The sequence below is a fragment of the Equus caballus genome, chromosome 31 (genome assembly GCF_041296265.1).
Source record: "Equus caballus isolate H_3958 breed thoroughbred chromosome 31, TB-T2T, whole genome shotgun sequence".
In the NCBI taxonomy this organism is placed as follows: domain Eukaryota; kingdom Metazoa; phylum Chordata; class Mammalia; order Perissodactyla; family Equidae; genus Equus; species Equus caballus.
Genome location: NC_091714.1, coordinates 19369183 through 19387891, shown reverse-complemented (window position 1 = coordinate 19387891; position 18709 = coordinate 19369183). Strand labels below are relative to the sequence as shown.

Below are 18709 nucleotides of genomic sequence, written 5' to 3'. Positions count from 1 at the left end.
GTGCACATGTTTATGTACATGGAGACAGCGATGGAGAGAAAGAAACACTCTTCAAACTTTATTGCCAAAGTTCTCAGATCCTGATGTGGAAGATTTTATAGCAGCTAAAGATGGATCTTTGTAGAGGTGGGAGTCTTCTGACTTAGGATGCTCTCACTCTCATCTCACATAGGGTCTAACTGAACCAACTGTCTTATGATGAAATCTTTAAGCTATTCAAATAGGAATCATGGATATTTATAGCCCAGTGTCATCCAATTCAGCATTCCACAGTTCTAGCTGCTAAAACTGAAAAAAGACATCAACAGGCAAACTTGAAATTTTTTTGAAGTTTAGTTGAAATATTTACTTCAAATTTTAGATGTTTCCAAAGGTTGCCCAGTTTCTAAGAGTCTGCCCATCTAATAAACAGCAAGAAGCCTGATGAGCCTTTTGACCTCTTCATTGGTAAGATGAAGAGCTGTCCCCCTCTGCGGAGAGGGAGCACCCTGAGAAGGGACGCTCACGCGATTTTAGTACATTGTTTTCAGTCCTAATTGAAACTAGGAAATGCTGGGAAGTGTGATAAGAAAAATAACAGGATCAGGGGAGTGTGGAAATTAGCTGACTTTTCTCCCCATAAAATTCGTGAAAATAGACTAGCTCGAGTTTGGGGTGTGATTTCTGGCTTATATGTGAAAAGAGAGGTCTTACAGCTGAAACCACAAAACCAGCAAGGGAATATCCTTCGCTGCCCTGTGACAAAAGGCACAATTCAAAATGCTGCTTGAGAAGAAGTCCAACAAGACTGACCCAAAAGCAAGAAGGTAGGAGTGGGGTTGGGGGTGGTGATCCATTCAGATGAGACCCAGCTCATCCAGTGGTGAGCATTCCATGAGTCTACGTATGAGTGTCTAGCACAATGCCTATGTTATGGGAGCACTCAATAGACAGTCACTGGTGCAGCTGTTGTTGTCAATGCTTTGCTTTAACTCCGAGTGAAGGGCATCATTGTGCCACTTCCATCATGGAGAGCAGTGCTTCTTGTTAATGGCTGCACAAATCACTGACACTTGGCGAGATCTTTTCCCTGCCCTCAGAAACGTTAAACACAACCTCTAAAGCTGGAAAGCAGATAGACTTGTATCCACGTGCTCTAGACTGTAAACCCCTTGAGGAATTCTTCTCTCTCCAGTCTCAGTGCCTAGCATAATAGACGGCATATTGGCATGACCTCAGTAAGTGTTGTCATGTAGCGTAGTGGTTAAGAGCACAAACTCTGGAGCTGGGCTATTTGGATAGGTATTCTGGTTCTCCCACTTATTAGCTGTGTAATCATGGGCAAATTACTTAACCTGTCTGTGCTTCAGTATCCTCCCCTGTAAGGTGGAGATGATAACAGTCTCTACTTCCCAGGGTTACCATGAGGATTAAATGAATTATTACAAGTGAATTTCTCAGAATAATGCCTACCACCTTGGGATGAAATATATTTATTATTATTACAATGATGATGGTGATGATAACACACCGCCCCCCGCCCCACCCAGCACTAACTTTAGAAAAACCTTACAGCAAGAGAACATGCTCTCTGCCCCATCTCCTGGTGTCCACTGACCCTCTAAGAAACTTATATGGTTGCCCTTTTTATATCTAATGTAGATTGTGATGACAGCTACTAAGTGGAACAGATTCGTCCTGATTGTAGTTTGTTCAAGAAAAACTGACAGGAAAGAAGCTGCCAAGCACCTGTACTATAGTTTTCACCAGGCAAAGTCAAATCATTTCTTGCTGTTTTGTCAGCATCCTCTGAAAATGATTAGAACTGGGACATGTGTACTATATTTAAGAAAATAACATTCTCTAAATTATTGGGTAAATTATATTTACTAAAGGGGCTGTCTAACCCTAATAGGTTTTTTTGGTATCAAATTAGCCTATTCAGGAATGAATACATCATAATAAACCTATTCTCTCTAAAAATCAATAAGTAATGCTTTTAATTCATTTGATTACTGGATTTGGCAGGAGAATAATCATGTCATGAAACTGACATTACAAAAAAAAATCATTATGCTGATAAAAACAAGTACAATAAGCCAACAACTGAGCTGCAGAAAGAAAAAATATGCCAGGAAGTAGTTCCTGCCACAAAATGAGAAGCCAAGACTCTGCCTTTGGCCTCAGCATGAACAGGAGCGATTCTCTCTTGCAAATTGCCCCTCATTGCAGTTGAATGATATTATCTCCACCTGTGTAGCAATTCTTTCCACCAGCAGTTTCCATCAGCAGTGTGAAAACTGCATCTAACATCTCCTTAGTAAACTGTGCTAGTGGATGAGATGACAGTTACACCAAACAGAGTGTGTACTAGATTCATTTATCATGAGAACATGATCATCCAATGTTTGGATGGGACCCAGCCTAATGTTGTCATTCTACAATCTCTCCTCCAAGAGGTGATAATTGTGGCTAATTTCAGTGAACAAATATCAGATAAAGCATCCCTTTTCTTCCCCTGTGTTTCTGGGAATCTATAATGAGAGTTTGGAAGGAAAGCGTTATAGGCCATCAAGAGAAGACCAGGAAGACGTCCCTGCCCGGACAGAGCAGGTGGAGGGTGGACTGTGGACCATGAGACCAGCTCAGACTGTGGGCTTTGCTTTCCACACATCGCGTCACCACAAGCAAATCCACTTCCCCTCCCCAGCCTCCATTTCCTCAAGAGCAAAAGGGAATAATAAAATCTATCTTGGGGTTGTTACAAGAATTTAGCAAAATATGTCAGCACCTAGCACACAGTATAAACACAATGAATAGTAGTTACTATTATTAATGTTATCTTGCAAAATAACTCTTTCTCTTGGCCTTTGATACGTAGCAGAGACCTCATTAGTTTTTTGTGTAAGAGGATTGAAGTCAAGCTAAAGCAGCCCTTGGAAGGTGATGAAATCGTCTGGAGTCTGGAGATGACCAGGCACACCAGGACCCTTCCAGGGAGGAATGACCCCTAGACTGCAGAGTGTCTTGATTGGGATCAAGACCGTCATGTGGAACGCAGTCAGGAGGGTCCAGAAGTCTCTCCTTACGCTCTCCCGTCTTCATTACAATCCTCTCTCAGCCCTATTACCCAAAGCACTGTAAGAGGAAGAAAGTATTACACTAACGCTGTGGCTGTGCCCTCTTCCGGGGGGGCTTACACACGAGCTCTTCTTATTGCAAACTTCCTGACAGCTATCAAACCATCGTCCTTGTGCTTGCAAACCCTTTTTAAGATTCTTTGAAACATACAAAATGTTAGGAGCCTGAGCAAGCCTGTGCCTCCACTGTGATCACCTGGGGCTCATTCATCTACCTGGATCGGAAGGAGAAGGACTTTCCTTATTATTTGCTGCACTGATTGTTGTTGTTACAGTATCCATGCCTGCCCACCCTCTGAGACTGAGGCATAGAATTAATAATTCACGAACAGTATGGGGGAAACACTTTATCTCACATGTATCCTAAGTCCAAAAACTAAAAGAGAAATGTGAGGGTATGCGGTTAGAAGCAAAAATCTCTGAAACAGGAATCAGATGTGCAATACCTTCTTCAGAGGAAGGTGGACAATGTGGGCTCAGTTCTCGGCCCATCCCCACCACCCCATAATCCCCAGGAGGACAGAGTTTAGTACCGCCTCGGGCAGAGATGAAAAGGCAAAAGAAAGGATTCTTTTTCCCTCCTTTACTTTCTCTCTCAGTTAAGCTCCAAGGGAAAGGAGCTTGCAGTGGCAGGTAGTGAATGAGACTGCAGAGACATGCTATTCCAGCTCTTTAAATTAGGCTGAATAAAACTTCTACCAGACATCGTCCTGGCAGGGTATCCACAGCTACGAGATTGGCAGATCTATTTCCATTCCCAGCCAGGCACCCATCCCCTTTCCCCATCTCTCCCCTCCCCTAAGGAATGCCCAGGAAATACATGGGAAAAGTCAGGGAGATGCCACACAGTTGACTCAGCATTATTCTTTTCAATAAAATTTTATGCAAAAACAGACTTATCAAGGAATACGCACTACACACATCTACAACGTGCTAGGTATCATGGCTTCTTTCACAAATTCCCCAACAACACAGACCTGCATCTTTGTTTCATCATCAGGAGGTATGGACGGTACCAAATAATTTAGCATGCTGCAATCTTGGTTAAATGCTTCAGTGTAGTCATTAAGAACACAGGGTCTGATCACAGGCAACAAAGACAAAATACATAAATTGCACTTCATCAAAATTAAAAACTTTTGTGCATCAAAGGACACTATTAACGTAGTGAAAGACAACCCACAGAATGGGAGAAAATATTTGCAAACCATTAGCTGATGAGAGATTAATATCCATAATATATAAAGAACTTCTACAACTCAATAACAATAAAACAACCCTATTTATATATGGACAGAGGACTTGAATAGACATTTCTCCAAAGAGGGTTACAAGTGGCCAATACACACACGAAGAGATTTTCAGCATCATTTATCATTAGGATAATGCAAATCGAAACCACAATGAGATACAATTAAGATGGCTAGTAGAGAAAAATGGCAAGGATTTGGAGAAATTGCAGCCTTGCACATTGCTGGTGGAAATGTAAAATTGTGCAGCCACAATGGAAAACAGTACAGTGGTTCCTCAAAAAATTAAATATAGAATTACCATAGGTTATAGCAATTTCTGGTGTATACCCAAAAGAACTGAAAGCAGGAACTCAAACAGATATTTGAACACCCATGTTCATAGCAGCACTATTCACAATAGCCAAAAGGTAGAAGCAATCCAAGGACCCATTGATGGATGAATGGGTAAATGAAATGTGGTATATACATACAATGGAATATCATTCAGCCTTAAAAAGGAAGGAAATTCTCATACATGATACAACACAGATGAAACCTGAAGATATTTTGTTAAGTGAAATAAGCCAGACACAAAAGGATGAATACCATATGATTCCACTTATTTGTGGCACCTAGAATAGCCAAATTCATAGAGACAGAAAAGAAAAAGGTGATTGCCAGGGGCTGGGGGGAAGAAAATATAGAGACATTGTTTAACGGGCATAGAGTTTCAGTTTGGGAACATGAAAAAAGTGCTGGAGACGGATCATAATGATAGCTGCACAACAACGTGAATGGGCTTAATGCCAACCAACTGTACATTTAAAAATTGGTTAAAATGTAAGCTTTATGATACACACATTTTACCACAATAAGAATTCAAAAAAAAGAGCATAACGTCTGGAGTCAAAGTGGCACAATTGGTGCCCTGGCTATCCCCCACACTTGCTGTGGGGCAAGAAATTTAGTCTTTCGGTGACTCCATTTTCTCATCTGTAAAATGGGATAATCAGAGTGCCTAAGGCATAGAGTCATTGTGAAGTCTACAGTAGATGACAAAAGGAAAATCTGCACACAATGAGTGCAAAAATCGTTAGCTATTATTATTGTTTCTTTGGTATAGATGCTAAAACCTCAATGCCATGGACAAACATTTCTTCCTTTTCTGCATCCCCCTTAGAGTGTGTTCTATATATTACTAAATACTTATTGACTGATTTATATATTCATGGACAGAGACGGACCTATTGACTCACCACCAGTGGTTGTTTCTCCAACACAGAATATAAATTAATATCGATCCCTTCATATTCTTGAATAAGCCTCTTTGAACCAAAGATATGCATTTATAGACAGCTGGGCAATGCTGAGGTATCATCTCAGCATAATTCAAACTGACATAATTCACAATGCTATGTTCCAAAGCCAAGGGAATCGTGAGGTCTTTCCCTTGCAGTTATGTTATTCTAACCAACCTACAGAACCAGCCACAGAGTACAAAACCGAGTACTTGGGACACCGCCATCTAAAGAAAGATTCACAGGAGATTAAAGATAGTAGAATCCCTGAGCCCCAGAAGCTCATGTCTTCTTAGATCTTTCCACATCACCGACAAGGGATTGAGGTGTGAAGAACATAGACCTGGCCCAGAGGAAGTTGGAAACCCCTGTAAAATTTAAAGGTAAGTGTATCTGAGGATACTGTTGGTTTTGAGTTGACAGTGTGAGATACAGGGCACTTGCTAATTCTTTCCATTTTAAGCAAAACTATTTTAAAATAAAAGCCTCTACTCAAAAAAATGCTATCATAAAATATTAACATCCCTTCTCAGAAATAACAGGTGATTTCTGAAATGCACAGCATTTTCACTAGCTTTCCCTAAGATGAGTTGTTTAAAACTTTGGCTGATGCTGGCTTCTAAAAACATCTTCTTTCGGAGTGAGAGCAAATTCATTTAATGGTTTATTTCTCCAACAGTTTGAGTAACTATTTCCCCTAGATATCTTTTTCAGAGCCCACACCCTAAAGCTTCATAATTCCATTAAATCCATGCACAGCTGGGCAATTCTTCCTTTGCTCACTTTATAGTGGTCCCCAGGGAATCTATGCAAATCTATGGAAATTCATTTTAAAGTCTGTACTCTGGAAGGGAGACTGCGTCCTCATTAAGTAAACGATTATATCTACAAACAAGCTAAAAGCAACATACTGGAGAGCTAAATTAAACTTTCCATCAGGAAAACTAAACCGTTCACTTTCACATATAGGCTTTACCTAAATGCTACCAAAATTATAAGACAAAAGATTTTGATGAAGTCCAAACAAATATCAAGGAAAATGTAACTGAGCCACTATTGGGGGCACAGGCTCCTTGCTGGTACCATCACCTAATTCCACTTTAGGCAATGCCGTGGGAAGGGGTTCAGCCCTATAATTCATGGGCTCTCAGAAAGACTCCCCACATAAGGGTGAAAGCAAATGAACTCCCCTAGTCCTTCAAAGGGCGCCTAAGTCAACCTTAAGAAACCCTAATAAGACAGAGGGTCTGAAACGTAAGAGATAGGATGTGTGTAGGCTGAAATGAGGACAGGCTTTACACTTAGACTTAACTGCATCCCAATCCTACCTCCTTCACTTATGAGTTGAGTAAATCACCTAGACTTCAGAGCCTCGGTTTCTTCAACTGTAAATTGGGGATAAGAATAATTCTTGACAGTGTTACGAATTTTTAACGAGGTAAACTATGTAAAGCGCTTGACTCAATGCCTAGAACATGGTTAACACTCAAACGCCTTCACCTGGACCAAAAGATGAAGTCTGAGCAATGTCTAAGCTATAGAAATGAGAAGCTAACTGTAAGGGAAAAGAAGGAGTTTCTCCCCTAGAAGTTTTGGATCCTCAAACAACTATGGTGCTTTTCCATCTTAGGAGATCTGCTCGCCTTTCCTGCTGCCGGAAAAGAAAGGCTAAGGCGATCCATGGGAACGTTGACTCAATATTGCCACATCCCTTTCTTCTTAAGCCATTCCAACATTTACTCTTCTGGGCATAGACCTTCCTATATCTGAAAACTCTGTACAAGTTATCTCTTGGTTCTAAAGTCAGAAGTAAAAGTGCAAATCTCATCCGGTCAAATTTACCCTTGAAAATCCCTCAGGAAGGAATCACATGGGTACAGGCTCTCAGCAAGTCCAGCGTAGGCCATTTTCCCTCCATTATTGGGACAAGTTGCTTCTTCCTTAGCTGAGTCTGGGTAAACAAGCTGGCTTGAGTTTGAGATCTATATTATCTCAAAAGAAAATCACATATACATATTCTGATACTAGATTCATATTCCAATTAGCAAGATGCTCGTAATTTGAAAAAAGTAAATGAAGTGAGACCACTTGAGGAGAGGGAAGATTTCCCTCTCCATGGACACTTTGAGTGGAATAACTGGTGGAATAGCCTGCACTATTTATTAATTTTTTAACATATTTTTTATTTTGCAAAGCAATATGATTGTATTTACATGTGTTAAATATATTTTAATTAAATGCAAACAGGGCACTACGCCACATTTTGCTTTTGTGTTACTAAAATGAGGCTGCAGTCAATGGTGAGCCCCACCAGCCAGGTCTCTACCCCTCAGAGACACATTCACATTTTAAGAAATTAAGACAAAGCTTTGGTCGGGGGGCACAATCAAGTCACTGTGACGTTTAGTCTAGCCCAGGAGTCATATCTAGCCCTGTCTTTGTTCATCAAGCTTTCTGTCTCTCAGAGTCTGGGTCCTGTCGGTCCCATTTACAGCATCTTTTCAACCTTGTTTTATTTCTTCCAGAAAAGGAATTCAGACCAGGAAAGCATTCCTTGACCGTGGCATCAGATTTTGATCCACCAACATTAACACCTGATCTTTCTAATCTCTCTCAAGATCTATATTTTATTTTCCTGCTACCCTCATTCTTTCCATTCGACTCTTCACCTATTCTCTCCTTTACTCTTTACATGGAGGGAGGAAGAAAATCTTTAAATCAATGACAATAAACATGTACAGGTCACACACAACTTTTAATATTAACTCCATTCTAAGAAAGTTTGTAAAGAAATCTGGCATATCATGTCTAAAATCAACCCAGATGCACTGTGCTGTAACATGAAAAAAAAATACTATTCATTTTCCAAAAAAGGAAAAATAAGTTGTTTCTAAATTTTAAATTTTTAATTTCTATTTTAAATATGAACTATCTAAAATATAAAAAGGTCATTTTGATAAAATAAAGATGCAGACATAAAGTTGTTCTGAAGGCTTGTTGCAGATATTTTATAAAGAAATAGCCCTGACATTATTATTAAACTTTTAACTTTAATCGTGAAAGCCACATTTAATTTTCCACAAAGAACCTCCTGCTCCTCCCGCACAGCTCACCATCTCCTCCATGTTTCTGTTGCACGTGTTTGTGTGTAGGTGATGACATTAACACATGATATCTTGTATCACAAATTTATACTCATCTATTTCCCCCATTTGTTGGTAAAGCTTCTCGCTTAGCTTTATATCCCCAATGGGGATATAAGTTCAGTTCCCTGCAGATAGTAGAGGTTCAAAAAGTATCTGTTGGGCTTCCTTTGAATTATTCTGTTTGAAGCTTTGGGACTGATGAGATCCCCTTGCTTCCTCCACCTCTGGCCAGTCCCTCATGCCCTTGACTAGTTTGCCCATCATCGCCTTCTGTACCCAACGCTTCCTATCACCAGTTCACCATCTCTCAGCCTCATGTGTCTTTTGTTTCAATGGCTACTGCAGTGACCAGTCCTGTGTGGGTTTGGAATGATTTCCTTCAGGCAGAACTTGACAATGCCTTGCTTTAAGGCCATACCACGCATCTCTCAGCAGCCCAGGACTTCTCATTCACACTGAGGGGTGAGTGGTCTTGCTTGGTGCCCACCAATGCAGTCTGGAATTTCAGGGGAGTTAAATGCCAGTAGAGCTAACCTTTAACCAGTGGCAGACAAGAAAAATGGATACTTCCTCTCTCTTCTCAACTATCCATGGTCCTGAGAGCAGCTGATGTGGCTTTTCATGGGACAGTCCTACAGCATGAAGCGGTATAATGTAGTGCTAACTAGTTCAGCATCACACCTTTCAATGAGCTCTCCCTCCTTCGCCTAACTCAGTTCTTTTTAGACTCTCTCCTGCCTCCCTTAACACAAAAAGTAGCACAAATTCTTACAACAGACCCTGCTTTCTGGGGTTGTCAGCTAAAACACTTGCCCACATCACAGGCCCTGCAGAGCGGACATGGCCATGTCCAGAGCAAATAACCCTCCCTACTTTTCAAGGGAGGATTGAACAGAGATGGACATCTAACACAAAGGCTGCAGATGCACTGACTGAGCCAATAAGCAAGACTCTGGACCTGGTTTGAAGAGACAAGCAGAAGAAATTGAATTCCTCTCTGGGGAGATGGGGAAATAGAAAAGTAGGAGATGAAGCTGATTAACAGTAGATTATGATATAAAGAGAGAAGGTGGCAGGGCAGCCACCATGCTCTAATGGCTCAATTCAGTCGGGGAGGGAGGAGAAACTGTGTTCATTCATTTGTCAATATAACTAAGCACTCGGTATAGTGCCTACCACATAGAAGGAGCTTAATAAATTTTTTGCTAAATGAAAAATGACGCTTTTCTCCCACTTAACTTCTTGATTTTAACTCCTCTGCGCTCAATCTTTCCTCTACGATCATAGACAAGAATCCTCTAGCACTTCCTCAACCACGTCAACACTAGAATCTTCTACTCCACTCCATTTAGTTAATAATAAACCACACCTTAAACCTCACCATCTCTCTTAACTGCTTCCCCTTCAGAAGCTCTGAAATGCCTCTCCTTGGCCATTACGCTTCCTATTGTCTATCACCTCTGTCACCTCTATCTCTACCTCTCCCTTCTGGGCATGCTCTTCTCTCTCATCAGCCCTCCTCTGTCACAGTCCTCATTCCCTTTCCGACCTTCTTTGCTACATGCTTCTCTACCCAGCCAGCCGCCTGTTGTTAATTATAATAAACGCTTCTATTTCCATATTTAATACACATACGTGCATAAGTATTCCAGTTCCAACATTAACAGACCACACTGTTTCCCTCATTCATGTTCCTGATCTAACAAGCACAGCTGGAAAATATCGCATCTAGCTTCAATCGGACCTTCCACAGAAATAGAATTACAACTTTTTCTCTTGCATCCCATGATCTCATTCATACCATTTTAACAATTTCTCCTTCTGTAGCCCATACTCGGTAAGCAGAAGACTTTAAGTCTTTTTCCCCTTTCTCATGATTCTCTAGGAGTTTGCAAATGGAGAGTTGTTTCACACATGGTTCTTTCCCTTGCCTGTGATTCTATTCTCAGTTCATGGCCGTTGTGCATTACCACTTGACTAGTCTACTTTTTTCTTGCCCTGCTTCCCTCACAAGTCCATACACGCCTGTGCATGTATAGACCTAATTGTGGAAGACTCAAGTTCTTTCCCAATGGACTCATGGACACCATGCAAATCAGGGGATGTGGCTGAATGTTGGGCATTCGCCTAATTCCACGGACTAGCATATCTAAGCCTCAACTCTGACCCAGCCAAGACTCCCGGTCAAACAATCCACTGACCTTCCCTATCCACTATGTTACAAACTTTTCATATATTTTTAACCTTAAAAATAACTCCAGAAGGTTCACATTATCACCTGCATGTTACATATGAGGAAACTGAGTTCCAAAGAAGGTTGAGTAAATTTCTGTAGGTCACACAGTTAATAAGTAGCAGAGTTAGCATGAAAACCCAAGCTTTCTTATCCCAAATGATACTCTTTCAAGAATACTATAAAGATGCTTTGCAATTTGTGTTTATTCTCAACGGCATCAAAATAATATTAAACCTTTAGGATTACATCTTTGGGTTGCCAATAGTAGTAACATAATCAGTCTTATTATTACTGGCATATTGCTTCCTTCTCTCTCCTTCATCTCCTCGGTGGATGCTACCAAACTTATTAAGTCTCTCAGCCAATGCCTTTCTTTTCTAGTCCCTAAGCATTATCTTAATTTAGCCCTTAGCCATCATATTTTATTAACTGAAAAAGGGCTTTTAATCTGGCTTCCCTGATCTCAGTCTCTTCCTAACTCAATTCGTATTATTCCTAATTGCCATCCTTCTCCAATAGACTTCACTATATCATTTTCTCTTCTATGGGGAAAGTTTGATAACTTCTACTTTTTTGCTAAATGTAACATTAAGTCTTTCCTGTCTTCATCAATCCATCAATATTAAATTCAGCTTCATCTTTTATGCTATTTTTCACTAGAATTTCACCTTCAAGCCTTGTTCTTAAAACAATTTATGGATTTCCAGTTTGAAGAACACTAACTTTATCCCATGTGTTCAACAGTCCTGTATTCAAAAAACCATTGAAATGACTAAAGAAAAAAATTTAAAGGTAAAATATGTATTTATCTTAGAAAAAATATTTAAGGTTTTCCTTAAAAGATGAAAAATTTGATAATTTCTACAATATGTAGTACATGACAGATCAGATTTTTAAAAAACATGGACCACAATTCAAATCAACCAACAGAAGGTTGGAGAATTTAGCATGTCCAGATAGTTTGGATGTCAAGATACTAAGGCTGAAATTATCTAGTTATTGGATAAACTACAGCTCACAATCATGAAAATATTTTTCTGGATCCACAATAAAGTAAAGAAACACTTCAGCGATGCACTACCAGAGAACATTGAAACTGGAGAGATGAGGAATAAACAAAAAAGGCAAAACCTGGGCTTACTTTGATGGCAAGGTTGGTACTGAGGTACTCAGCCTTGGCTGTGCCTCAAGGTTAGGTGAATAGAATCTGAAGCTCCAACGTTAAGAAGAGGCCCTTGATGGTGAGCAAAATGGACCTAGGTTAGTAGCAACAACAGAACCCAGGACAACCAAACTCAATCCTCTCTAGAGAAAAGTGTTTTCAATCACAACACCAAGGATTCCCATAGATTATGAAATCATCATAAAAATTGACTAAATGCACAAGAAGAAGTCCACCATGAGTATGAATCAGCAGGGGAAAAAAGCAACCTATTTAGATCCCCAATAACCTCAAGTTGTAGAATTATCAGATATAAAATACAAAATAACTCTAAATAAAATATTGAAAGAAGTAAACGATAAATTTAAAAAAGCAAGCATTTAAGAAGAAATTACTTTTTTAAAAAAGATTGGGCAACTTTTAAAAATAAAGTTTTCAGAATGAAAACAATCATTGAAACTAGAAAGTTTCTCAATGAGTAAACAGCTTAGATAGAGCTGAAGTGAGAATTAGGAAATTGGAAGATTGCCCTAAAGAAATTACACAGAGTCAAGCAGATAGAGGAAAAGCAATGCAATACATGAAAAAGAGATAAATAGACACAAAGAATAGAATAAGATCTCATAAAGTAATAATACAAAGAATGGAGGAAAGGAAACATTCAAAGACAAAATGTTTAGAAATTTCCCAGAACTGATGACAGACTTTTGGAAAGATACATGAAATATATCCATACCTACATATATTGTAGTAAAAGAACAAAAAAGTAATCAGATAGAAATCATTTGCAAAGTAATGATAATTAGTCTAAAAGTGGACTTCTCAATAGCAGCAATGGAAGCCAGGAGCAGTAGAATAATTTCTTCAAGAAATATAAAAGTAATTTCCTCAAGAAATTATTTCAAGAAAATAACCATCAACCCATTATTTTATGCCTAGCAAAATTTCTTCAAGATTGAGAGTGAATTAGATACATTGCAAGCATTTTAAGATAAACAAAATCTAAGAGAGAAACAATATACTTTCACAAGAAATTTCTAAAAGATATACTTCTGGAAGAAAAAAAATTACTCCAGAAGGAAAGTCTAAGAAGAAAAGTGAGCAGAAATTGATAAACATGTAGGTAAATCTAAATAAACTTTGACTTATAAAGTAATAGTTAAAATGTCTAATTTGGGAAATTAACTAAAATGATAGATCTTAAAGAGTAATAGCATGGAAGTCAGAAGGGGTGATCGGAAGCATATTGTTCTGTTACTCTTGTATTTTCAGAAGGGGGAGGGTGTAAATGGTTGATTAAATTTAGGCATTTTAAGTTAATGGACACCCAATAAAATATCAAGAATTAAATGTCATTGATCACGATATTTATGTATACGGATCAAACTTGCCAGTTAAAAAACAGAAATTTTAAGGCTAGACAAACAGAAAACTTCAACTACATGCTTTATATAAAAGACACTGTAAAATATAAAGACAGAAAATTATTGAAAGATATATCTGTCAAATAGCCCAAAGAGAAATGGAGGAGCTGTTAATATTATGAAAGATCTTTAAGATAAAAATTATTAGGAGGAAGTGATACTATCTTAAGGTTAGAGTTTCAAATCACCAATAAGATTTAACAATTAGATATATAATATGAACCTATCTTGAAAGACATAATGCAAAACAATCATAGTACAGAAAGAAACTGACAAATCCCCCTAATAATATGAGAATAAAACACATCTTTCTCAATTAATGATAGTTCAAGAAGAAAGAAATGTGTTAAAATATGGATATTTTTAACTATCAAATTTGTTTTAATGGATATTCATGTATCTCTATATAAAATAGAGAGAGAGAGGGAGTGAGAAAAAGAAAGAGATGTTCCATATTCTTCTCAAGAACACATGGTACATCTATCAAAATTGAATATATTAATCTATAAAGCAAAACTCATTTTATATATACAGCCATGCATCACTTAAGGACGGGGATATGTTCTGAGAAATGCATTGGTAGGCAATTTTGTCATTTGGTGAACAACATAGAATGTACTTACACAAACCTAGATGGTATAGCCTACCACACACCTAGGCTATATGGTACCAATCTTTTGGGACTACCATCACATGTGCAGTCTGTCATTGACCGAAACGTTATGCAGTGCATGACTGTATTTATCCTACATTCTCTGGCCACAATGCAATTAAATCAGAAACCATTATTTAAAGAGATAAATTTTTAACATCTTCTTACGAAAAATTTCTAACACATACAAGAGTAAATAAAATAGACATAGAATGCTCATGTGCCCTTCAGCTAGCTTCAACAGTTTTTCAACTCAGAGCCAATCGTTTCTTATCCATACACCCACTCCCATCTAAATTTTTCTAAAGCAAATTCACCCATAAATATTTCTCTGTAACTCTATAAAAGAAGGACTCTTTTTTTAACACAACCATAATACCATTATATATCTTTAAAAATAAATAAAATTTCCTCAAATATCCAGTCGATGTTCAAATTTCCCCAATTATCTCATGTTTTCTTAAGTTTCTTCAAGTCAGAATCCAAATAAGGATCATACATTGTATTTGATGGATACGCCTTTTAAATCCCGAGTAGATACGTTATTAAGACCCCATATGATTGAAATTTTAAAACCACACTTCCAAATAACTCACAGGTCATAGAAGAAATAATAATGGAATATTATAAATACTTGCAACTGAACAAAGAGTAAAACACCAACATAGCTAAACTTTGAAAGGCAATAATTTAGGAAAATTTTACACTTTGATGTTATCAGGCAAAGAAATGGTGAAAATTAATGATTTAAATATCCAACTTAAGAATTTGAGGGGTAGGTAATGATAGAATATATATAAAGAAAACAGAAGGATGAAATAAAGAATATATTACTGAAATCGAAAACTAAAATATAACACAGGATCAATGTGATGGGAAAAAGGTAGCCCCAATTCTTTGACACTCATCTCATTGATAGGACTCATCTCTATTTCCCCTCCCCTTGAATCTTTGCTCTGACTGCTCTGATCAAGAATATGACAGAAGTGATGCTTTCCAGTTGCAGGTCTAGACTTTAAGAGGACTTGCAATTTCTACTTCTTGTCTCTTGCAACATTCTGAGAGCCCCAAGCTAGAATGTAAGAAGTCTTAATACTCTGTTGGAGAGGCCATGTGGAAAGGCCCTGTGCTCATGGATAGAGGGAGAGCCCCAGCTGAGCTCAGCCCTCCAGTTTTCCTTGTCAAGGCCTGTAAGTCAAACTATCTTTGACTCTCCAGACCAGACCAGCTAATCGCCAGTGATATTTGCCAAGGGAAAAGAAAACAACACAAAACACTAAGAAAAAAAGGACTCAGCTATTAGACTTATTGTGGTGATCATTTTGTAATATATACAAATATCGAATCATTATGTTGTACACCTGATACTAACATAATGTTATATGTCAATTATACCCCAATTAAAGAAAGAGAAAAAAGGACGATACATCAGACTATATACAAGGGAGGTGACTGGATTAAAGCCACAAAGCAGGATTAGGGCCATCTGATGAGGTAGAACAAGTACTTGATTGCGGTATGCCTTCTCCCACCAGTTAACTTTAGGAAAGTTATTTAAATCTACCAGATTTTAGTTGGATTAAAAAAAAAAACCTGAAATTTTTTCTATACCTATGATTCCATGATGTGATTTTTAGAGGGCTTATACTTAGGAAATGGTGGAATTTAGGGCAAGGAACAGAGTAGAGTTCAGAAGGACACCAACCATGACTGGTTGTTCTCTTTGCTTAAGATGAAAAAAGAAAAAAGTGGAGACTAACTTGCCCTTTCTTTCACAAAACTTTACTATGTATGTTCAGAACCTTTTCATTTCAATAAAGTTAATCTGTTGAATGAAATTCACACACACAAAAAGTTTTTCTCCCCATATAAAAGAAATACCACATTAGCTATTTGATAGACATAATGCCTACAATGAAAGAACTAATTTTCATTCTTATATATTCTATAAAATACTGTATACTAAATCCTTGTTTTCGAATGATTTTGCAAGATTTTGCGACTCCTACAAATGGCTTGTGCTGCAATATGAGGTGGAGCTCAAATGCAATTAAGCGCTTATCAAAAACATAGCCACAACTTCCACCTTGCTCTACATTTTTCAATGGTAACTTAAAACTTTCCTAAGACTTGACAAATTATTTGTGCCTTTCTGTGGGGTTTTGAACATTGAATTTAGTTAATGAAGTTTTTTAGCTTGTTAAATTTTTGCTGATATTTTGGAATGATTTGGAAGCATATGGATAGAGGGGGTGGAAAGAACCATAGTTCTATCAAAATGTTCTAGCTTGTTATCTTAGATAAAGTAAAAAGCTATATCATATTTTCCCCTTAGTTTCTGGTGAGAAAGTTTATTAGTTTAAATGCCTTGTCAAATTCCAAAATATTTCTATCTCAATTTTGAAATTTAATGTATAATGAAAAACCTAGACCATTTGACATAGTGAACAGGTAATAGGTTCCAATGCAAAGATTAGGCCATTCTAAAAGAGGATATCATTAGGATTTTTTTAAAATTTCGTTTTAAATTAGCAAAGCCATTTCACATATTCAGTTGCTTTCTAATGAGAATGAACATTTGCATGGAAAAATTAAGAAACATTCATGATTTGATGTACACAGTATAAACATGAGAAGCATCATGCCCATTAATAGATACAGATTAATCTTTCACTTCTCTGCTCTGAACATACAAAACCATCTTTAACTAGATATAGCTATATAACATGACATATTTATATGAGTTGTCTACATTCTTACTAAAATTAAAATTAGAGCATCAATCTTGTCCTTTACCCATTGCTATTTCAAAAAATAAAAAAAAAAAACTAGCTAGATTCTTTTTTATTTCAAAGTGTCCTCTTTATCTTTGTGAGCTAGCTAGATACCTACTACTAGACATTAGTAATTCCTTTCTTTCCAAGTTATTTTTAGGGTGCTTTAGCTTTGTTAAGATGTCCACCAAATGCTAAGACATTAAATATTGAGTTTCCTCTTCTATGTCTATACCATAGATAGGAGATTTCTTGCTTCAAACCTCAGTGCACACATGTAAACACAATTGCTGAAAACAAGGCAACAAGTGAGAAGCAGGGTTAAAATAAGAACTCAGACAATCTGACTCACAATCCAGCATTCAACCCCCTAGAACTTGCTGTTTTTCTTTGTCCTCTTTGCTGTGAACCAAGACACTTGTTCTTTAGCAGGGTGTTTCTGCTGCAAATCCAGTTGCTACTGCATTATGCAATGAAGTCAGAAGCCTGAGCTTGTGACATCAATGTAGGTTGCTATGGTAACTCTTTCCATAAGTATTACAGGTTCATTGTAGGCTCAAAAAAGAGGACTTCAGCAGAGTGGCAATATAGCTGGCATTATTCAGACCAAATTACAACAATAAGTGGTGCAAAAAAGTGGTTTTACTAGTTATAATAAAGACAGATTTTTGTATTTATGTTTTATGTCAATACTGAAAGTCATTTTAAAAATATATTTCTTTTTTTCAAAAAGGAAAATTTTCCAATAGAAATAGCATTGCCCCTGACCTTCTGATATAACAGTTCCACATGACCCAGGCATGAGAGAGTCTTCCTCTAAAACAGCTAATCATTCCACGCACGTGTCACTCCGGAGGTCAAGTGGTGCTCTGCATTATCTGCTGTGAGTAAACTCGTAATAGCATGATTTCAGTTCAGTTTTCCCACAGGAATTATAAAAAGGCCTCACAGAGTTGCACATACGAAAGTGCTTTTAGATGACATTTTCCCAATGAAAGTGTCTACTTTTAACAAAGCGATAGTAAATATCACCATTTTGTTGCATATATTATCCTTATCTCCCTAGGATATTTTTGCCAATGCCTCAGTTTAAATGGTTAAATCCACCTCCATGTGTAGGAGATATTTAGAAAGATTCTTTCTCCATCATGTATTTTTAACCCGAATTTGAAGCACATGGCTGAATAATTACAAAGCCTGAATTCCTTTCTTCAATGGCCTCTCTCTTTTTTATCATCTACCGTGGTCAATATGAGGATCTTAGTTTGGTGCTGCAATCATGCTTGGGCTAGGCATTGGGGTTACAATTAGATATAAGATACATAAGATAGTCTCTTCCATGAAGAACTCACACAGGTACAATAGCAAATAGTATGTACTGAGTACCCGCCATGTGCCAGACACCATGCTAAGCACTTTCCATCCATTATCTCATTTAATTCTCACAATAGAGTGAGGGAGAGAATTATTATGCCTATTTTACAGATCAGAGAACTGAACCTCAGAGGGATAAAGTCACTTGCCTGTCGTCACACAGGTAGTTAGGAACACAGCTGGCATTTGAAGTTTGGTTTCTACCACATATCCAGTCTGATGAACAAATAGAATGACCTGCATTTGGTACTTCAGTATCACCTATGGTTATAATATCCACATTCTTACATTT

The 18709-nt window shown here is 37.7% G+C and overlaps 1 long non-coding RNA gene across 4 annotated transcripts in view; it reads right to left on the bottom strand.

The window, feature by feature from the left end:
• LOC111771392 (uncharacterized) overlaps positions 1-17526 on the bottom strand; it is a 280695-nt gene extending 263169 nt beyond the window's left edge. The window contains exon 1 of one of the 4 annotated variants that reach the window (XR_011434323.1): positions 17396-17526. This is a non-coding gene — a long non-coding RNA (uncharacterized lncRNA). The remainder of the gene's footprint in view (positions 1-17395) is intronic. The other 3 variants (XR_011434324.1, XR_011434327.1, XR_011434328.1) reach the window with 3 other exon arrangements.
• Positions 17527-18709: the final 1183 nt, after the last annotated feature.